We start from the raw sequence: 22,390 nt of genomic DNA, 5'->3' as shown, positions 1-22,390 counted from the left end.
GGCAAGTCGCTTAACTACAATTTACCTTAGTTCCCTCCCTCATCTCTTAAAAGAGGAAATTAAACTTGAGGTCCCTAAGGTCCTTCAAACTCTGATTCCATGATCTAAATGATCCACAATATAAAGTTGTTATAAAACATCTCAGTGCCATCCTATCTTGTGGACCAGGAATATTAGTTCAGCTTACATATACTATTGTATTACTTTTCCACAAATCCTTTCTAGTCTCTGGGCCCTTCTTGGTGTTTCCACTCTATCAGTGGTAAATAGAACCCTCAATGCTATTGGTCTTGACCTCCCCCAGTCAGGCTCCAGTGCACTCCTCCCAAGCCCTAAAGACTCAGAGAGTTGGATGTCAAGTGTGGCCCTTAGACTGAATCCAAACTTTACAGAATAAATCTCCTTAATGAAAGGATTTGTTTTGTAAAACTTGGACTCAGAGAAGCACACTTGGGGACCTAGAGGGACACATGTGAGAAAAGCGGGTGTTAGCACCTCCCAAATTTTTTCACATCGCTCAGTCTAAAATCTACTTCTAATTCTAATCCTCTAACTGACCATCTACATTGATATAAGTCCAAATGAGAATTCCAGAAGAAACGAGTAAAGTCAAAGAGGGGAAATAAATGTGGTAAAATTCTTCAAAGCTTAAGTTGGCAAACTGCCCTCTGTTTTAAAAATGCATAATCTCGTACAAAGACAATGGTAGCTTTCAGTCTCTATAGACTTTATATCACAGATTAGATGTTAGAAATAAGAAAAGAACATTACTAAAGACACTTTCAAGTGGGGAGAAAATTCTTAGTTGTTATATTACTTAATCCCATATTTAATTATCTCAATGTAGTATACTAACTATGCAGACCCATAGCATCAAAGCAACATGCTAACTCAATGGAGAATAGCAATGACTTGGGAGTTAGGCTTGAATCATGACTCGAAAACATAATAATAGTGCTGTGATCTTGAGTGAGTGAGTCCACTTTTCTGAGTCTGTAAAATGTAGATAATCATGATTATACAATATGGCTCAGTAGTCAGTTATGAAGAAAGTGCTTTATAAATGTCAAAAACAAGGAGAGACTCATAGATTTCCAAGGGAATCTCGTAGTCCGTCGATCCAAAATCTTCATTTTTACAACTGAAGAAACTGAGACGCAAAGTGGTCATAGCACCACAGGCAGGATTTGAACACACATATTCTGGTTCTAGAGCAAGTGTCCCCTCCCCTTTCCTGCACCACACTGACTTTTCTATCTCTGTCTCCACCTATATGTAATATATGTTCATATATATGAATATGATTATTAATAACATTCTAGGCTTATTGGCAAAGAGAAATTGAGTAGGTATTCAAAGAGAAGCATAAATATTCAACCACAAATGTAAGTGTTCCTGGCAAAGTCCCCTACAGCTGTGCCCACTGACTCCTGTTGGAGTGGCAGAGAATATCTGCTGAATGAGCTCTGGAGACTCCTCTCAAAACCTGCTCTGATTTTCTAAATAAAGATATTCAGACTTCCTAGATGCATTTTGTACAACATCTTCATGGCAACAAAGAAAGCTTCCCTCATCCTGCCATAGTAGCATAAATGCAGGGTGAGGTCAGGACTGAGTTGCCCAGAGACATAATGGATATGACACCGAAATGGAGGGCAGCAGCAGGGTGACTAAATCCCACCTCATTCATTTACTGGTTAAGTGGCTTGCGGTGAGTCACTGAACCTCTGTGTGCTTCCTTTGCCTCTTCCATAAAATGAAAAGATAACAGCTCTAAATCTACGATTCTATGAACCTCACTAAACATCTCTGGCTTCAGTTACTTCACTGTAAAATAGAAGTAATTATTCCTGGATTAGACTTGTCTTTTTGGCAGGGGATTCAACCTCTTGGATCTCTCCCAGCTATAAGATCTATTCTATGACTATAAGAAAACTAAGGCCCCTAAAGTGTCTCCTGGGGCAACTAGGTGGCACAGCAGATAACACTGTGCTTGGAATCAGGAAGACTCATTGTCATAAGTTCAAATCTAGCCTCTGACATGTACCAGCTATGTGACCCTGGGCAAGTCACAATCCTGTTAGCCTTAGTTTCTCATATGTAAAATGAGCTGGAGAAGGAAATGGCAAATCCTTCCAGTACCTTTTCCAAGAAAACCTTAAAAAAGGGTCACTGAGAATTGGACACAACTGAAACTATTCAACAACAACAAAGTGTTTCCTTGGTTATCCATACTCTTTGGAAAAATCAGATTAGCGCAAGGTGTGGCACATGGTATGAGCTATAAATGCCGATTCTCTCCCCCTTCCTAGATTGGGTATTGTCTACTATGGTAGTATCAAACTTAAATAGAAATAAGGCCACCAATCAGCACATAATGATCCTTGCTGGCCACATATTGACTGAGTTTTAAAACATAAAGTTATCTATATTTGATTATAGTTATTTATTTTGTTAATTTCCCCACTTACATTTTTATATGATTCAGGCTGCAGTAACCAGTATAGCCAGTGACATAAGCATGTCAGAATCGTTTGCCACCTCTGGTCCACTCCACCCAGATTCTGCTAATACTCACTTTACCCTTTTGATGTCTCTTTAATCTCTAGATCATCCCTGGTTGTTCCACGATTGTGTCGTCTCAGCACACAGGCCTGACATTTATAAATTCAAAGAGAATAAAAGTAACTCTACATAAACAGGTTTAGGGAACCTCAGTTGTTTCCTCAAATCATAATCTTATTTCCTATGTGTGAAGTAGTTTCGAATTGTGGGAGTGATCATTAGGGTGAAAATACCAAGTGGAATCAGATCCAACTCTAAGAGATCTTGATATGCGAACTCATTAAATACCTCTTGTCTGCATTCAATGGGTTACGTGCTAATTGTCTCAGGAAAAGGTCATATTGACCCTTGAGAGGAATAATAAATTCTGATCTATTTTTTAAAAAATTAGCATCTCTGGTGGTGCATGCCTGGTATCACTAATATTGGGGAGGATGGATCTGGTGGATTGGTAGAGCTTGGAAATTCTGATCTGTAATAGGACTGAAACCTGGATTCACCGTAAAGGACCAGTATGGTGAGTCACCAAGAGCCAAGTTCTACTAGGCTGCCTCAGGAAGGTGAAACAGGCCCAGGTCAGAAACTGAGTAGGTTAAAGTTTCTGGACCAACGAGCATACTTTTGAGCAGCCACTACACTTCCAGCCTAGACAAGGTAGGAAGACAGATTTTCAAAATAATGGTAACAGCAACAATAAAAAAAATATTAGATAAAATTGATCTTATAAATTCTTCCAATTATTTACTATTCCTTGGTAAGAAACTAAAGATGGTTAGAAAGAAGAGATAGAGGCAACCCTTCTGTCAGTCCTGTCACATAAATCTTCATGAATTTTTTTTCCATCTTTTTCCTTTAAGGTGAGCTCAAGGCCATGTCTTTTTAATATATAAAACAGACTACAGTGAAATGGGCTACCCTGGCACATAGTGGATTCCACCTACCTGGATGTCTTTATGAGAAAACTAAATGACTCCCTCAGTCCATGACTCCCCAGACTGTTCCTTGACTTCCACTCCCACAGCCTTCTCTTGGCAGCCACTCTAAATCTATAATCTCCTCTTCTAATTGTTTAGTTCTTCCCTGACATCTCTATTTGAGGAAGTACCCACATTAGCCATGTTCACTTCAAACCCAGCTCAGCCCATGATTCCTCATATGATTTCTCCAGCTTCCAACTTCCACACCATTTTTCATCTCTCTTTTATGTGTTTCTTTCCCCCATCAGAACATAAGGTCCTTGAGGACAGGAAATTTCTTAGATTTGTGTTTCCAGAGCTTAGCATAGTGCTTGGCTCATGATAAGTGCTTAATAAATGTTCTATCTGATTAGCTACCTGTCTATCTAATTATCTGTCTGTCTACTTATCTGTCATCCTTCTATCTGTATAATTATCCATTTATCTACCTGCCCACCAGGTGAGGGTTATTGTTCAGATATGGGATAGACTAAGTGCCACTGAAGTCTCTTCTAAAACTGAGGTTCCATAAATCTGTGAAAATTCAAGAGTCTGTCCAAATGCTATCAATCTACAGCATCCTTTTTTTAATAATAGCTTTACTATTTCTGGAGTGCAATGCAGTGAGTGGAATGTAAGGCAACAAGTGTTTATTAAGCACTAGTATTGAGTGACAAATATGAGCAGAAATGAAGACCATTGCTGCCCTCAAGGACTTCACATTCCAATGGGAAGAGACAAGAGATGAAAGGCAGCAGAAAGTCCAGGAAGAGGGGATTCCTCCAATGGGAGTAGAAGCCTAGGATGGCAGAGGTCTGATTCAGGATGAGAGGGCTCCAGATGCTGAGGGAAGTTCCAGGGTAAAAAGAAAGTATCCAATAGAGATAGTGATTAACAGTGTCAAAGACTAAAGAGATATTCCTTTAACACTATGCTCAAGTGACACTTCTTAGAAGAGACATTTCCCAAGTTTATAGTTGGTCCATCAGGCAGTTGTGGGGGAAAAAAAGCATTTATGAAGTGCCTACTATGTGCAGTGCATTATGCTAGGTGCTGAGGATACAAATACAAAGAATAAAGCAATTCCTCTTCTCAGGGAATTTACAGTCTATACTTGAATGATACCCCCAGCATAAAATCAATGCAAATTTATTTTGTACGCATAATGCATTTATTTACCTGTGTACTTATTGTATCTAACAAGTAGAGTATAAGCTCCCTAAGGGCAATAAATATTTGAGTATTTCTTTGTAAAGGAGTACACTTAAGATTAGGAGTTATTAGATATTTTTATTCCTTTCCTAGGCTACTGCAGTCAAAGTATCAATCACCTGGTGGCCAACCTAACGGTCAAATTCTCCTTTGTTCTCAGCTGAGCTAGTACTTGGACAGCAGAAGACTGAATCTTCTCCTGGGACCATGGTCAAAAACTAATTACAGCACAGTAGATAGTTCCAGATCTTCCCTCTGCTCTTAATACATTACCTTATACACATCATAGTCACCTCCACGCCATAAGGAGGCATCTGATTAGGACTAAAGGTAAACATATTATTGACAGATATTTTTAGAAGCAAGTGGAGTAGACTATGGATTTCAGGGTAAGAACTGTGTGTAAGCAGCTCTCTTTCTAGTGTCTAAAATCATATAGAACTAGCCTCACAGCAATATTTTGAGAGAATTACTTCTCTTATCTCCATTTTATCAATGAGGAAGCTAAGGTTCACAGAAATTAAATTACTTTCCCAGTGACACACAGCTAGTATGTGTTGAATATGACTACTGAACCAAGATTTTTCAAGATATCTGAATGAATAATGATGACAAGAGGAGTAATTAGCTCAGGTAGGCAAATGTGGCATAAGTTTTCTGAAATCTTAAGTCTTAGAAGTTGAAGTGAAGGGGAAACTTGTAAAGGGAGTTGAAAGTGACTTTAAACTGATTGGTGCAGGGAGAGCAAGCAGGACAATCCTGTTAAATGAGTGAGATTAGGTTAGACAGGGCAGGCTGATAAAAGAAACTTGAAGCTTATAATCACGAATTTAGATTTCATGGAAACCACAATGGAGAGCCAATGGGGGGTTGGAGCAGCTCAGTGAATGACATTTAACTAACACAAGTTACTGAGAAGGAAAATAACACTGGCATTTTGGATTAATAGAAGGGAAGTTGGTGATCTGAAGGCATATAAGGAGAAAAAAATAAAAAGAGAGGTGACCTGAGATTGAAATAAAGAACTTTAGGAAAAATGGAGGAGTGTGAATATAAACTGTGCTATTTAGAAATATGCAGGTCTGAAACTAGACTAGATTTAGAAAATAATGTAAAGTCAAAGAGTCAGACATGAAGGGCTAAAATCCTTCAATCTATCCTGTTTTTTTCCTCAACTCATCCATCCATTCATTGACTGGGGGTAGGAGGGACAAAATAAGTAAGAAGCAGTCCCTTCAAGAAGTGTAAGATAGTGTAAAGAAGACAAGACATGCATACAAATTAGAATGTGGTAAATGTGTTAGAGAAATACTCTGCCTTAACACCAGATGAAAGGCTAGGAGCTATCATTTATTTTTATTTCTTTCCTTGGCTTCCAAAGTCAAAGAATCTATCACCCAGTGGACAACCTAATGGTCATAAACTTCTCTGTCCTCAGCTGAGCTAGTACTTGGACAGCAAACTATCTTCTCCTGGGACCATAGTTAAAGGCTTTACTTAGAGAATAGTAGAGTGTTGAAAGAAGTTGATTCCAGTTGGGGGTGGAGAGTAGAGTGTCAAGGAAGATTTTGTGATGGTATTTCCTTTTGAGTTGAGTCTTTCTTGATGAGTAGGATTTCAAGGGTAGTGATGGAGAGTCAGCAGGGTTTGGGGAGCTGAGTGCAGAGATACTGCGGACATAAAGAATGTGAATAAAGGAGACTTGGAAAATGGTGGGATATGCTTATCACACAGCTAGTGGGCTATTTGTCTAGAGAATAGAAGAGGGAAGGACAGTAATGTGAAGTGTGTTTGGAAGGTAAGTTGTAACCATATTTCTCTAGAGAATACAGTAGAGGGAGAATAATAGGAAGTGCATTTGGAAGGTATGTATGACAACAGGGTGAATTTTTAGCCAAACAAAGGTTGGGGGTAATCACAAAAATAAATTAGAAAAAATTATTATGTGAATGAAATTAAAAGGATTTTGCATTTTAAAAGTTAGTGCAACTAATATAAAAGAAGCAGCTAGTTTAGGGAAATTTTGTTGTATCAAATATCTCTGATAAGGATCTATGATCCAAGATATATAACAACTCTCAGAAATTGAAGAGATAAATGGTCAAAAGATACAAACATTTCTTCCTCCATCTATGTCTCTTTTCTGCTCATTACTGAAAACTCAGCTTTCCTCTCTGTTTGCTTTTTTTGCACTTTTCTTAGTCTGATTTATCAGTTTTCATTTTTCACCTCCATAATTCACTAATCTAGATTTTTGCCACTTATTCCTCATTCCTTAACCAAACTCCTCCTCCAATCCTCACCATGGCATGAGCATCACCCTTTATTTTAGTAATCTATTTTAGTTGAGCACAAGCTCCAAAAGGTTCCAACAAGCTAGAAAGCTTTCAAAGACAGGCCCTGGAGACTAGTAGAGCTAAGTAAAGAAAGAAAAACTCACCAGTAGTGGGTTAACTCTCAGACGATGATTTTTTTTACCATGGCAACGTATCTATACTTAACCTCTACAGCTGGTAAATTTTCTCACTATGACAATTAGAATGATATTGAATCAAATTAACAAATCAACCAACACTTATTGCAATCCTACTATATATAAGGCATATAGTCCAAAGAACAACAAACTTGACAATCAAATAAAAAAATTGATCCACATTATTAACAATAAGAGAAAGTAAATCAATATAACTGAGCCCTCCTCTTAGACTTAGAAAATAAACAAAGATGACAAAAATGTAAATAGTCAATGTTGGAGGGATTATGGAAAAGTAAACACACTGATGCACTATTAGTGGATCTATGAAGCCAACTAATCATTCTGAAAAACAATTTAGAATTATGCTTAGAGAATCATTAAAATGTTTTAAACCAGAATGCTAAGCATACTCTAAAGAGATTGACAATGACAAAGACCCTATATGCAATAAAATATTTATAATAGCACTTTTCATGGAAACAAACATGGAAACAAAATGAATGAACAATGATTGCGGAATGTGTAAACAAATTTTGGCATGTGAATGCAAAATAATATTGCCTATGCTATAAAAATTGGTAGATATGATGAATACAGAGAAGTACAGAAAGAACTATATGATCTTATATAAAGCAAAGAAAACAAAGCACGGATAACAACATATAAAGCAATGATGGTGACAATGTAAATGGGGGAAAAGAAAAAATAAAACTTTCAAAACTGAAGGATGAAATATTATAGTGACCATCCTTGACCCCAAATAACTCATTGATATACACAGTTATCCCTTTGACCCCATGAGGGTAAAAGGTGCAGTGACCCCACAATCTAGAAAATCCACTTGAAATTTTGGCCAGGCCAAGACAGCAGAGAAGAAAGACACACATATGCTCTCCCCCACAGCCCATGAAATACCTGTAAAGAAAGACTCAACAAATTCTAGAGCAGCAGATCACAGAACAGAAGAGTGGAGGAGATGTCCAGCCCAGGGTGACCTGAAAGGCCAAGCAGAAAAGTCTGTCACACCAGATGGGGAGTGGAGCCCAGCCCAGCCTTGGCCACATGGCGTGGACACGAGCAGGCCTGGGTTGGAATGTCCAGTCTCAGTAGCAGCAGGTCACAGATCCCTCAACCCACAGGCACCAAAGGTCAGTGACAGGGTTTTTTCAGCTGTCCAAGAAGGGAGAAGGGCCTTGCCATAGCTGATCTCAGGCAGTGGCCTCAGAGGCCACATCAGGCAGGTGGCAGCAGCTCCCACACCAGCTCCTACAGTAATCCCCATCCGTTGTTGGATTGTAAAACCCCTGGGGGCACTGAGGAGCTGATTATTACCTCAGCCCTGTGTAGAGGCCCTGGGGCAGCTGATCTTTATCTCACACTGAATGGCAGCCCTGCCCCCACAGCTTATCTGAATCTGGGCCCCCAGTGTTGGCTTGGTGGAACTGGAGGTCAGGTGCTTTGTGAAGAGGAAGTTCTGCTAAGATTCTGGGCACAAAAATCTCTTCCTGTTCCAGACCAGTGTACATGCATGATTGTCCCACCTTGGAGGAACTGAGATCTTACCAGAGTATACCCTACTCTTGACAAAGGATCCAAAAGTCAAGTAACTGGTTGGAAAAATGCCCAAAAAAGGGGAAAAAATAAGACTATAGAAGGTTACTTTCTTGGTGAACAGATATCTCCTCCCATCCTTTCAGATGAGGAAGAACAATGCTTACCATCAGAGAAAGACATAAAAGTCAAGGCTTCTGTATCCCAAACAACAAAAATAAATATTCAATGGTCTCAGGCCATGGAGGAGCTCAAAAAGGATTTTGAAAATCAAATAAGAGAGATGGAGGAAAAATTGGGAAGAGAAATGAGAGAGATGCGAGAAAATCATGAAAAGTGGGTCAACACCTTGCTAAAGGAGACCCAAAAAATGCTGAAGGAAATAACACCTTGAAAAATAGGCTAACTCAATTGGCAAAAGAGGTTCAAAAAGCCAATGAGGAGAAGAATGCTTTCAAAAGCAGAATTAGCCAGTTCTTTTAAAAATTAGAATAGAACAGATGGAGGGTAATGACTTAATGAGAAACCAAGAAATCACAAAACAAAACCAAAAGAATGAAAAAATGGAAGATAATGTGAACTATCTCATTGGAAAAACAACTGACCTGGAAAATAGATCCAGGAGAGACAATGTAAAAATTATGAGACTACCTGAAAGTCATGATCAAAAAAGAGCCTAGACATCATCTTTCATGAAATTATCAAGGAAAACTGCCCTGATATTCTAGAACCAGGGGGCAAAATAAATATTGAAAGAATCCACCGATCACCTCCTGAAAGAGATCCAAAAAGAGAAACTCCTAGGAACATTGTGGCCAAATTCCAGAGTTCCCTGGTCAAGGAGAAAATATTGCAAGCAGCCAGAAAGAAACAATTCAAGTATCGTGGAAGTACAATCAGCCTAACACAAGATCTAGTAGCTTCTATATTAAGGAATTGAAGGGCGTGGAATATGATATTAAAGAAGTCAAAGGAAGGGCATATAGATGATAGCAGTAATTAGAATGCTCGGCGTTTTGGGATGGGGGGAGGGGAGATATGGGAAGAAAATTTGGAACTCAAAATTTTGTGGAAATGAATGTTGAAAACTTAAATAAATAAAATATTTGTGCCCAGACTCAGGAAGACCTGAGTTCAGATATTCAGATACTAACTGTGTGCCCCTGGGCAAGTCACTTAACCCTGTTTGCTTCAGTTTCCTCATCTGTAAAATGAGTTAGAGAAGGAAATGACAAAACATTCCAGTATCTTTGCCAAGAAAACCCCAAATGGGATCACAGAGAGTCAGATATGATTCAAAAACAATTCAACAAATCTCCAATTCATTCCCCAACTCCAAGTCCCATTGGCAGGCTAAGTCTGCAGAGGATGGCTGACCAATTTGAAGGGTAACTGTGAAGGACCAGGGCTCTGTAGTGCTGATATTAATTTGTCCCCATTAAGAGATAACACCATTACTTTTCAGACAGAAATAAATAGCTTTTAGTAAGGGTATTTACTGAGAAGGTAGAGTAATACCTATTACAGAAACATTCCACCAAACTGGGCATGCATTCTCCCCTCACATACATAAGGTCTCCAAGGAGTGTGGCCAAAGAGCATGTGAGGCCAAAGGTTAAACTAACAGGTCCTAGTTACTTGAAGTCCTTTTGTCACTTCAGGAAATCCTTATGAAGTGTGACATATGTGGCTTACAAAGTTCTGAAGCCATCTTTCCATGATGTGTCAATCCATTCCCAATGAACAGTGTGAAGTCAACCTCAGCTGTTTATTCCTCTGCTGGATTTGCTTCTGACTCTCATGCTACAACTGCCTTCTCACCTTGAAAGGTCCCTCAGACTGTAGCCCATTTCTTCCATTGGTGAATTCTTCCTCCAACCTACACTTTTGTAAGGGGCGCTGACTGCCACGCCATCTTGTTCACCCTTCCCTGCACCAGACTCAGTTTACCTGATGTCTGTCAGTGTGGAGTCCCAGATGGCATGGCAGTCAGCGCCCCTTACACACTTTGAGAAAGAGCCTCAGCTGGTCTTTCTTCATTCCTTTCCTATGTCAACATCTGACTCTCTGATCTTTCCCACATTATTCCAAATGGATATTGTCTCTTCCTGCCCATTCCTGGCTCCATGATTTTCAGATTCCTTTTATGTATGGTTTTCTACTATTAGAAGGGGCAGTTAGGTGGTACAGTGGATAAGAGCACCAGGGCAGGGGTCAGGAGGACCTGAGTTCAAATCTCACCTCAGACACTTGACAGTCACTAGCTGTGTGACCTTGGGCAAGTCACTTAACCCCAATTGCCTCATCCTGGGTCATCTTCAGTCATCCTGATGAATATCTGGTCACTGGATTCAGATGGCTCTGGAGGAGAAGTGAAGCTGGTGACCTGCACAGCCCTCCCTCACTCAAAACAAAGTCAAGTGCAAGTCATATCATTTCTCTGATGGCATGGTCTTCTTTGGCAACAAAGGACAAACACACACTATTAGAATATAAGATATTTGAAGACAGGGGACATCTTTCTTTTTGTTTCCATTTGTTTCCCCAGTTTAGCACACAAAGCATTCAACAATTGCTAACTCTTACTTTAGTGGATATTCCAGATCTCCTTACCTTTGGAAGTTCGCAAGATCATAACCTAGTCAATGAAGAGAAAGAAAATAGGAGACAAGCTATACTTTATTCCCCTCAAAAGACAATTTATTTTTTTTCAGGAGCCCTTTACCACTATATTTGATTACCACCAGAATGACCTGATGTTCATATTTGAGATTCTGAATTAGCTTATTATACAATAGGCCTCGAGGTGTGTCTGATTATTTCAGCCACTTAAAAAACATTTCCTATATGGTATTCTCTGTTTTTATCTAATGATCAAAAAGAAGTGATTAATTTCCACCTTTGAATGATTGGTTGATTTAATCTAGAATTTGGTGTCTTCCATGTTTGAATGAATATATAATAATAGTTCATGAGCTAATATGGGAGAAGGTAGACAGCTAAAGACAAAGGCAGATGACTTCTAAAAATTTGTCAAAGACCTAGCAAATACTCCATGCGAACTTGTTACAGTTTCATGACGTGTTGTGACAGAACCATCTCAAAAGAATTAAGAATCAGACCACCTCTAATCCAAGTATAGGCATTTCTTGGGATTGACCCCTCTCATGAATCGGGCTAGGTTTTTATAGGGTCAAGATGGAATTACATAACAGAAATTATGAAGATTTAAAAGGCAGAAGGGATTTGTTTTGGGATTAGGTAATGGGGAGTGGTCCCTTCTATGGCTTAGTGATCAAACATTCTAGTCTTGCTGCCCTGATTGGCTGGCTATTGTGGTCCTGCCTGGTCAAGATGGATAGTTAGGCACTGTGCTACTGTGTTATGCTAAATGGATGATGTGATTGTGGTTGAGTGCAAGAATGCACCTGTTCAAATATGTGAATTAGCAGTGGCTAGCTACAGGGCAGGGGGTGTATTGAGTCTGGGGGTCTGTGGTGTGGTTAAAGCCAAATGATATGGTTAAATCAGTTCATGCCAGCTGTTCAATGGGGCCAATAAGGAAGTTAGAATATTGGGGCTGGAATCAGTTTTATTAGGATTCCATCTATCGCATTATTCATCATGCTCATCTCTATTGGATTTTTTGGATGTCTGCCTTGTCCTCAGAATACCTACTTCATACCTCTGCCCAATGATGTAAGGCCTCTATTGATTTGAACTGGTTCTTTCCACTTCTGTTATCACCTAACAGACAAGCCAGTGCTCATTAAGCTGAGTGGGATGGGACAGCTTTGGGTAGCCAGGAGATGACTGGGAGCACAATACTGAAAGCAAGTAATCCTGTTCTGGTCCTTTTCTGCTTCTCTTCCTGATTTCACAACCCAACCCAGATTTTGCATAGACCTGCCTCCATTTTTTGTGGCCAGGTATTGGGCAAGGTGATCAGGATACAAGAAAAGGAAAGCAACATCCCTACTCTCAAAAAGCTTATATTCTAACCAAGGAGACAACACGTGAAGGTAGAATGCCTACCCAGCAAATACAAGGTAATTTGGGAAGGAAGAACCATAGCAGTTAACACAGCTAGGGGATCAGGAAAGTCCTCCTACAGAAAGTGGAGACTGAGCTGAATTGTGAAGGAAACCAGAGATTTAAAAAGACAGAGTGCAGGAAAGAGCATATTTTGTGCCTGTGCTTTTGGAGCTAGGAGAGACTTCAGACATCTCATCTAAGCCTTTCATTTTACAGATGAGGAAATCAAAGGCTGAGATGGCAAAATCACTTTCCCATGGCTAAATAATAAACATCAGAGGCAGTGACCTCAGTGATCTTACTATTGGACTACATGGCCTCTTCCACCACTGCTGCCTTACTCCTAGGGAGAATCATTTGCATGGGACAGCAAAGAGGCCAGTGTGGCTGAACTACAGAATTTGTGGAGAAAGGAAAAATGTAGTTTGAAACTGAGAAAGAGGCTTAAATGCCAGACTAAGGAGTCTCAAAGAAGTAGGGAGCAATTTCATTTGATAATAATGATGAAACCAAGAATGTGTTTGGGAAAGGAAGGAGGAGGATTGGAATAAGTATTTTGGGGAATACCATAACAGATAGATCATTTATATTTAAAAGGATAAGGAAGACCCAGCTGAGGCTATCCAAATGAACTATGGATCATGTCTTTTTATGTGTTTATTTTTAGCACCTAGCAGGGCTCTTAACCACTGAGGACATGTCTCACCTTTATCTAAGGTCTTCTGAGCTTTTGAGTCATTGGCTAATAAATCATGTAATGCTTTATGAAAATTCTTCTATTGCTGTTTTGAACTGTTATTTAAATCTTGTGTCCCAGGACTTTTCATGAGTTTATATCTTTTCTTCCTAACCAGATTATAAATTCCAACTGGGTACATCATTGGGTCATTCACATTCTTTAGTATATGTCTTGTCTATGGTAGTCATGCAGTAAATATTGGCTGCCATGATGAGTCACTGGAGGTGGAATTTGATTAAGGAAGGCAGAATAAGTGGGAAAAGGCAAAAGCAAGTAGAATTATGGAGATGAAAGAGGGAGCCTGGATAGTGAGATTGAGATAAAACTGCAAAAGAGCAAATGTTAAAGAGTAAAATTGAGTTTTCAGGAATGAACAAAAAAAAGTTTTTGACAAGCTAGGGCATGGGCCCATCAAATACAATGATATTTGTGTGAATCAACATGGTCATAATTTGATTCACAAAAGTAATTTCACCAGTACAAAATGGTTAGACAGACAGCTCTGGGGGTTTTAGCGCATTTCAGTCTCAGTGGAAAGCATCAACGTGATGTGGTAGTCCAAATAGCCAATGTAGTACTGGTACTGCAGGAAGAGAATCATGGGTTCTAGGGCAGCTCAGTGTCTCGGCGAACATTATTGAACTTGAACTCAAGAATACCTTAGTTTGAATCCTGCTAAAGACACTTACTGACTGTGTGATGCTAGGCAAATCATTCAACCTTTTTCAACCTCAGTTCTTTTTTTGCTATAAAGAATATTAATATTAATTAATTGATATTAATAGCATTCCCTCACATGGTCAGTAAGATCAAATGAGGTAATGTCTATGTGTAGCAACTTATAAACCTTAAAGTGCTATAGAAATGCCAGCTTTTTATGAGAAGCTGTTTGCCTCTGGTCAAGCCACAGCAGGTGTATGAGTTATGTTCAGTTCTGGATAGTACAATGTAGGAAGATTTAAAAGGAGAATGGCCAGACAACAGAAAGCTGATAGATCACTGGTCCTGAGTTAATACCATAGAAGGATCAAGTGAGAGAATAGGGGATGTTTAGTCTAGGAAAGAGAAGAATAGGGGAGACATGTTAAATTTCTTTCCTAAATGACTTTGAAGGGTTGTCATATGGTAAAGGGATTAGGTTTCTTCTTTTTGTTCCTAGAAGTCAGAACTAGGAACCATAGGTGACAGGTGGAAAATCACAATTTCAGAAAAACTTCCTAACAATTGAGATGAATGAATCAGCTGGGAAGGAAAGAGTCTCTTCCTTCCCTGCCTCCTAAACACATACACACACTCATACATGTAAGCATGCACACAGATACACATGTGCACATTCTTCAAGAAAAGACTGGGTAACAAACTGTGAGATGGCATAATGGGGAATGATTTTCAAGCATGGGTTAAAATAGATGACTGTTGTATTCCATTCCATCTCTGAAATTGCTTGATTCTTTGACTATTTTTGATTTCCATCACCTAACAAGCTCTGAAATTAATAGAACAATCACCTACCCAACATTTCCCCATCTTTCCCATAAAAAGAATATAACATTCTATCAAATATTTCCCTAAAATTTAGGAAAAATAACATTAACTCGAGCATTTATATGATGCTTTGCGATTTACAAAGCACTTACATATATTGTCCCATCTGACCTTCATAACAACCTAGAGAGGAAGGTACTAATATTATCCCATTTTTCAGATGAGGAAACTGAAACAGGGAGAGATTAAGTCACTTGCTCCAGGTCTTGTAAGTAAATGAAAGTAGATGAAAGTAGATGAACTCAGCTCTTTCTGACTTCTGCTAGCACTCTATCAACCATACTACCCAGCTGAAAATTATGTTTCAACATTCCCCTGATCTATCAATTTAGTAACATTATCGAAAAAGGAAATAGAATAGTATTGACAAAGTAATGCTGCTTCTTTGTAATCATTGATTTTTTTCTATATATTCACTAATCATCTCTAGTTTGGTGATTTTGGGGGGATTTTGGTAAAAAATTAAACTAAGCTCACTGGCCTATGGTTTATAGGTTCCATTTTCTTCTTATTGTGGCAAATCAGGATGGCATTTAGGATGTATCAGAAAACTCAGAATTAAATGACAATTAATGCCATTCAGTATCATGTTAGTGAATTAATTACATTGAAGATGTCTGACCCATTACCATTTTATAAGCACCCAAACTGTAAAATGACAAAGATGCAACAAGAATAACTCAATTAATTATCATATTAAAAAGACAAAAGGTTCAATGTTAATTCTTTTTTGTCACTTAAAATTATAATGTAATGAGATAAGAGACACAATGATGAAGGAAAACTAAGAGGAGGAGATTTTCACATGCTACATGTGAGTATGATTTCAGAGCACAATGAATTTGTCTCCACTGTACTTGATGAGTATATAACATAGAAAGAGTACTTTAGAACAATGTGGGCACACTGAAACCCGTAAAGGAATAGTGATTCCTCTGCTGAGTATACTTTTCATTACACTTCCAAGTGTTTTTATACATTATTTTAATTCAAAATTGTAGGTGGAAAGATTCAAAACCAATGATGCTACTGCATAAAGATGGCCATGGTTACAAAGTCTTGTTTTGAAAACAGGTCCTTATAGTTTAGATAAATTCCTCAGGAAAAGCAAGGAAAGGGAAATTTAAAAACCAGAAAAAATGCATTGAGAGACACTTAGTGGGATATTAGTTTCTACATTTCCCTTCTATACATAGATAAACTTGAAACGTGTCATAACAAAGACCAGAATTTTATGAGATTTAGTCAACTCTTAAAACACATGGCCACCACTGTTATTGAAAAGTCCTAACTATGTTATTGACATCTTTAGGGGTAGTAATGGAGAAATTATCATTCAATGAAATGTACATTATATTCAATTTCACAAGAGTTATAGAACAATGCCTAAACTTGCCCATATTCAGCAGGAAGTGATAATCAAATTTTTTATAAAAGTATTCCACAATTTCCCAGAATGAAGAAATAAAATTAAAAAGCAGTAAGTCTTGCTTTGGGGTTTTAAATTCTCTGATCATATCACCTACCCCAATTTTTGTTTTGTACTGAACTACAACTCTCTATGCATAATGCAATATTTACACAAAAAAATCAATTATCAAAATTCCATGCCTGTGTCTTTTTTACTGTGACTTAGAATGTAGGTAATGATCAGTGGCAAGAGAAATAATAAAGGTTCCAGATGGTAAAGGCAGCAAAACTCCCACTAAAACTACATCCCACAGGAATTAGTCCAGAAGAAGAAATGTAGAAGTTGAACCCATTTCTGTAATATATTGTATAAAGGAATGAAGAGAATAGCATATGTCCTACTTTGATGCCTCCCAGACTATAGAAGTGGCCCTGGATTCTTAAAGATTATGCAGATAGAGTATAAACTGTCATGTTTCTGACAAGCTGTGAAGGCTTAGAATAGTTTCTCAGGGGCCAACTGAGACCTGCAGAGCTAAGTTTTGAAGGCTGATCACCAGTAAATTATCCACTAACTAATGAATTCTTAGGCTACAGCAGTACACAAAACAAATGACAGTAAAATGTAAAATAGCCCTCAGTCCCATGTGACTGCCTTAAACATCTATAGTGATAATGGCAGATTGGTAATATTTATTTTTAGAAGGAGACACTTGACCATCTCATTCTGCAGCAGTTATGCTGGATGACAGCAAAATAAACAAACACCGAAAAAATGTAGCCATTCCCGTATCTATTGCAGAAGGATGAATTCTACAAAGAACTTGTCAAGATCCTTCAAACTAAATTAACATGCATGTTAATGATTGATGATTTTAATGAAAAATCATATGTAAGACAATACATGAGATGTTGGGTCCAACAGTTTTAGACTATTCAGAAGTTTTATAGCCATGTGAGATGGACACTTTCTTTAAGAAGAGAACCAGGAAGCACTGGCCTAGGAAATGGACCTGAGGTATTACAGCAATAGCATCTATGTAGCACCAACTATGTACCATGCACTGTGCTATGTGCTTCACAAACATTATGTCATGTGATCTTCACAATAATTCTGGAGGTAGGGGCTATTATTCCCATTCTACAGTTGAGGAAACCAAGGCAAATAGAGGCTAACTGACTTGCCAAAGGTCTGGATTTGAACTGAGGTCTTTATGACTCTAGGTCCATCACTCTACCCATTTATTGTGTCACCTAGCTGGTGTAGGGAACTCCCTGTGAAGAATTTCCAATATCAGTAAAGGCTGGTTCCCTTTCTTAGAGAGTTACTTGCAATATTGAGATGTAAATGAACTTAACCTGAATCATACAGCCATTATGTGTCAGAGAGAGAACTTGAACCAAAATCTTAGAAAGTCAGAAAGTACTAAACATAACAGCAACCAAGAGGCACAAATTAAAAAGAAATTGACTACATCTTAATGGAAAGCAAAATGATTAGTTGATGATATGGAAGGCATTTCTAAATCTGACCATTCATTAAATTGTTTTAGCAAAGATCAAAACCAACACTCAACTAAAATAGTAGATACAGAAAAGAAGATAAAATGTGCAATGAGAACAACTCTAATGTGTCTAATTCAAAAACAGTTGTTGAAACTGAAAAAATGGAAAATGACATGTGATGATCATTCCAACTATCTGGAAATGTTCCCCAAGAGAAGAGAAAACTCTGGGATTCATGATAGCTGTGTACGAGGATTTGAAGTTCTCTCAAAGAGAACAAGAATCTGAATCATTCTCCTTGACTACAGTGGACATAACAAGGAGCAGTGTACAGACAGGACAACTTCTGCTTGACTCAAGGAAAAACTTACTAAGAATTATAGCTACATTCAAATAGAATGGGATATCTTGGGAAATAGTGGGTTTTTCCTCAATAAAAGTCTTCAAATAATCTGGATAATTATTTGTGGTATAAAGTATTGTTGGTATCATATGGGTCAGACTAGATGATATCTGAGATGCACTCCAACTTGGAAATTTGGTGATCTTATGAACTCTCTAAATTTTCAGTTGGGGAAATAATATTAGAGAGGTAAAATAATTTTTAAAGGTAACACATCAAGTCACTACCAGCAGCTAGGTGGCATAGTGGATAGAGTGCCAGGTCGTGAGTCAGGAAAAATGTTTTTCCTGAGTTTAAACCTGACCTCAGACATTTACTAGCAATGTGACCCTGTGTAAGTCACTTAATCCTGTTGGCTTCCATTCCTAACCTATAAAATGAGATAGAGAAGGAAATGGCAAGCCATTCCAATATCTTTGCCAAGAAAATCCCGGATCACAAAGAACAGGACACAAGTGAAACAAGTGACCAACAACCAGAATGATCCAGGATTGAAGCTAAGGTGTATGACTTCAGTGTTAGTGCTCTATCCACTAACCCTCTATATCGTTCCACCTGTAGATACTTGGAAAGCAGTTTGGTCCATGAATAGTATGCATTGGTTTGGGAGCATCATGGAGGCCACAAAATGGATCTGTTCCTTCTCCAAAATGTCTTTTGAGTTATTGGCTTCATCCATTACAGTAAAAGATAGCTCTGCACAAAGAGGCAACTGTGGTGTGTGAATAGAGGACTGACCTCAATGCCAGGAAGACTTGGGTTCAAGTCCTACAGATTGACTATGTCATCCTGGACAAGCCATTTAATCTCTTAGTACCCTAAGACAATATACTGAAAAAGAAAAATGGTGACAACTTACAATGGTAGAGGGAACTGCTCTTCCACTAGTTCCCTGTATTAGTGAATCACAGGTCCAAACCCTCTTCCTATCTTTTCTCTGCACCACTGCCACTGCCAGGCAAGCTTCTGACAGCAGTGAAGCAAAGCTCTACTCTGAGAAATGTCTAACAGAAAACAGTTTACATATAATGGGACAGCAGAGTGACTCTGTTAATATCCAATGAGCAACAATGGCTCTCTCCTTCCCTGCAGGGCAATAAATTGGTTGTTTCAGTATTTTTTTTCTTGAAACTATGAGCAAGAGCCAGGAAAGGAAGCTGTGTTTTTCTCCCCAAAAAACATGAGGACATTCTTTTGCAGTCAAGACTCACACATAGAAATGAACCTGTCCAAGAAAAGGCAGGTTGATACAGTGGCATGCCTATGGTATATGGAGTCACAAAAATTAAAAAATAGAGTTTGTAAGAAACCTCAGATACTCATGTAATCTAACCCTTATAGGAAAGAGCAGCCTCTCTTAACCAACAAGTAGTCGTTGACCCTTTGATTGAAGACCTCCAGTGAAGAGAAGACTATCACCTAAGAAGCTCATTTCATTTTGGGACAGCTTGTATCATTTGAAGGTTCTTTACATCATCTAAATTTTCCTCTTTGCAACTTCTGATTGCGACTAGTTCTTCTTTCTGTAACTAAATGGAACCAGTGTGAACCTCTCTTCTGTATAACAGCTTTTCAGATAATTCACAAGAGACAGAAACAAAACTAGAGGGGACCTCAGAAGTCATCTAATTCAACACGTCTTCTTCCAGATAAACTTCTATATAATTCTACCTCTTCCATCCTATACTTGTAGAACCAATGTTTAATGCAAGTTTAAGACTTTCCACTTATCACTATTACGTTTTATCATATTAGATTAAACTGAATACTCTTGCCTATTAAGATTTTTTGCATCTACTTTATATCATCCCTCCCAGCAGACTGTCATCTATAAATTTGAAAAGTATGCCATCGAGGCTATCATCCAAGTCAAGGATAAAAATCTTAAATACCCAGGGCAAAACACAAATCCCTGAGTCCATGTCCTAGAGACCTCCTGAGTTAGAGTTAGAGTTAGACCTCCTGCTCTTTGATGTTTTGTTTTCTTCTTGGGCAGCAATTCATTTTCCCAGACTTTTATTATCATATCAGGAAAATGAAAGGATAGGACTAAATATTAGTCAGTAAACACCTATTAAGCACCCACTATGGGGCAGAACCAAGATGGCAGAATAGAAAGACACATATACTCAAGCGCTATTCTCACAGCCCACAAAATACCTGTAAAAAATGATCCTCAACAAATTCTAGAGCAGCAGAAGCCACAGAACAACTGAGTGAAAGAGGTTTCCAGCCAAAAGTAACCTGGAAAGCTAACAGGAAAGGTATATTTCACAGGATGTTGAGCAGAGTAGAGCCCAGTCCTGGCCCCATGGCCCTGGGAGGAACAGGACCTGAACAGACCTCCAGGGCAGAATTCCCAGCAGGGAGAGTCCCTCAACAGATCCTTCAACCCACAAATGACAAAGAAAGCTCCAAAGGTCAGTGTGGGAGGGCTTTCCCAGCTGGGCGAGAGGGAAGCAGAGTTCCCCCAGCCCTGGCCCCAGGCAGCGGCAGAGGTGGAGGGTGCAGCAGCAGTGGGGGGAGAGTGGCTACAGTGGCCAAGGAAGCAGCCTAGGTCCATTGTCCAGGCAGCTCAAGTTAAAGCCTCTGGGGAAATTGACCTGCTGATTTGAACCTCAGCCCTCAGTGGCAGCCCCACCCCCCCACCCAAAACCCTTGGGAGAATTGAGCACCTGATCTGAATCTCAGCCTTGAGCACAGTCCTGGGGGGAGGAGGAGCACTAGGAACCTCCTCTTGACAAAGGATTCAGAAGTCAAGTAACTGGCTGGGAAAATGCCCAAAAATAAAAAAAAATTAGACTATAGAAGGTTACTTTCTTGGTGAACAGATGTCTCCTTCCATCCTTTCAGATGAGGAAGAACAAGGCATACTGTCAGAGGAAGTCAAGGCTTCTGCCTCCAGTACCTCCAAAATGAATATGAAATGGGTTCAGGCCATAGAAGAGCTTGAAAAGCATGTCAGCAGCTTACTAAAGAAGAAGCAAAAAAATGCTGAGGAAAATAATATCTTTAAAAAGAGATTAACTCAATTGGAAAAAGAGGTCCAAAAAGTCAATGAGGAGAAGGAAGTTTTAAAAAGCAGAATTAGCCAAATGGAAAAGGAGATTCAAAAGTTCACAGAACAAAATAGTTCTTTAAAAGAGAGGATGGAGTTCAGGGAAGCTAATGACTATGAGATAAACCAAGAAGTCATAAAATAAAACCCAAAGATTGAAAAAATAGGAAATAATGCGAAGCACCTCATTGGAAAAACCACTGATCTGGGAAATAGATCCAGGAGAGACAATTTTAAAATTATGGGACCCCCTGAAAGCCATGATCAAAAAAAGAGGTTGAACATCATCTTTCATGAAATTATCAAGGAAAATTGCCCTAATATTCTAGAATCAGAGGGCAAAATAAATATTGAAAGAATCCACTGATCACCTCCTGAAAGAGACCCAAAAAGAGAAACTCTTAGGAATATTGTGGCCAAATTTCAGAGTTCTCAGTCAAGGAGAAAATATTGCAAGCTGCTAGAAAGAAACAATTTGAATATTGTGGAAATACAATCAGGATAACACAGGATCTGGCATCTTCTACATTAAGGGATCAAAGGACTTGGAATAGGATATTCCAGAAGTCAAATGAACTAGGATTAAAACCAAGAATCAACTACCCAGCAAAACTGAGTATAACACTTCAAGGGAATAAATGGTCATTCAATGATATAGAGGACTTTCAAGCATTCATGATGAAAAGACCAGAATTGAAGATAAAATTTGACTTTCAAATAAAAGAATCAAGAGAAACATGAAAAGGTGAACAGGAAAGAGAAATCATAAGGGACTTACTGAAGTTGAACTGTTTACATTCCTACATGGAAAGATAATATTTGTAACTCTTGAGACTTTTCACAGTATTTGGGTAGTGGAAGGGACACACACACACACACACACACACACACACACACATACACACATAGACAGAGAGTACAGGTTGAGCTGAAT

The sequence above is a fragment of the Notamacropus eugenii genome, chromosome 6 (assembly GCF_028372415.1).
Source record: "Notamacropus eugenii isolate mMacEug1 chromosome 6, mMacEug1.pri_v2, whole genome shotgun sequence".
In the NCBI taxonomy this organism is placed as follows: Eukaryota; Metazoa; Chordata; class Mammalia; order Diprotodontia; family Macropodidae; genus Notamacropus; species Notamacropus eugenii.
This window is presented reverse-complemented; position numbering follows the sequence as displayed.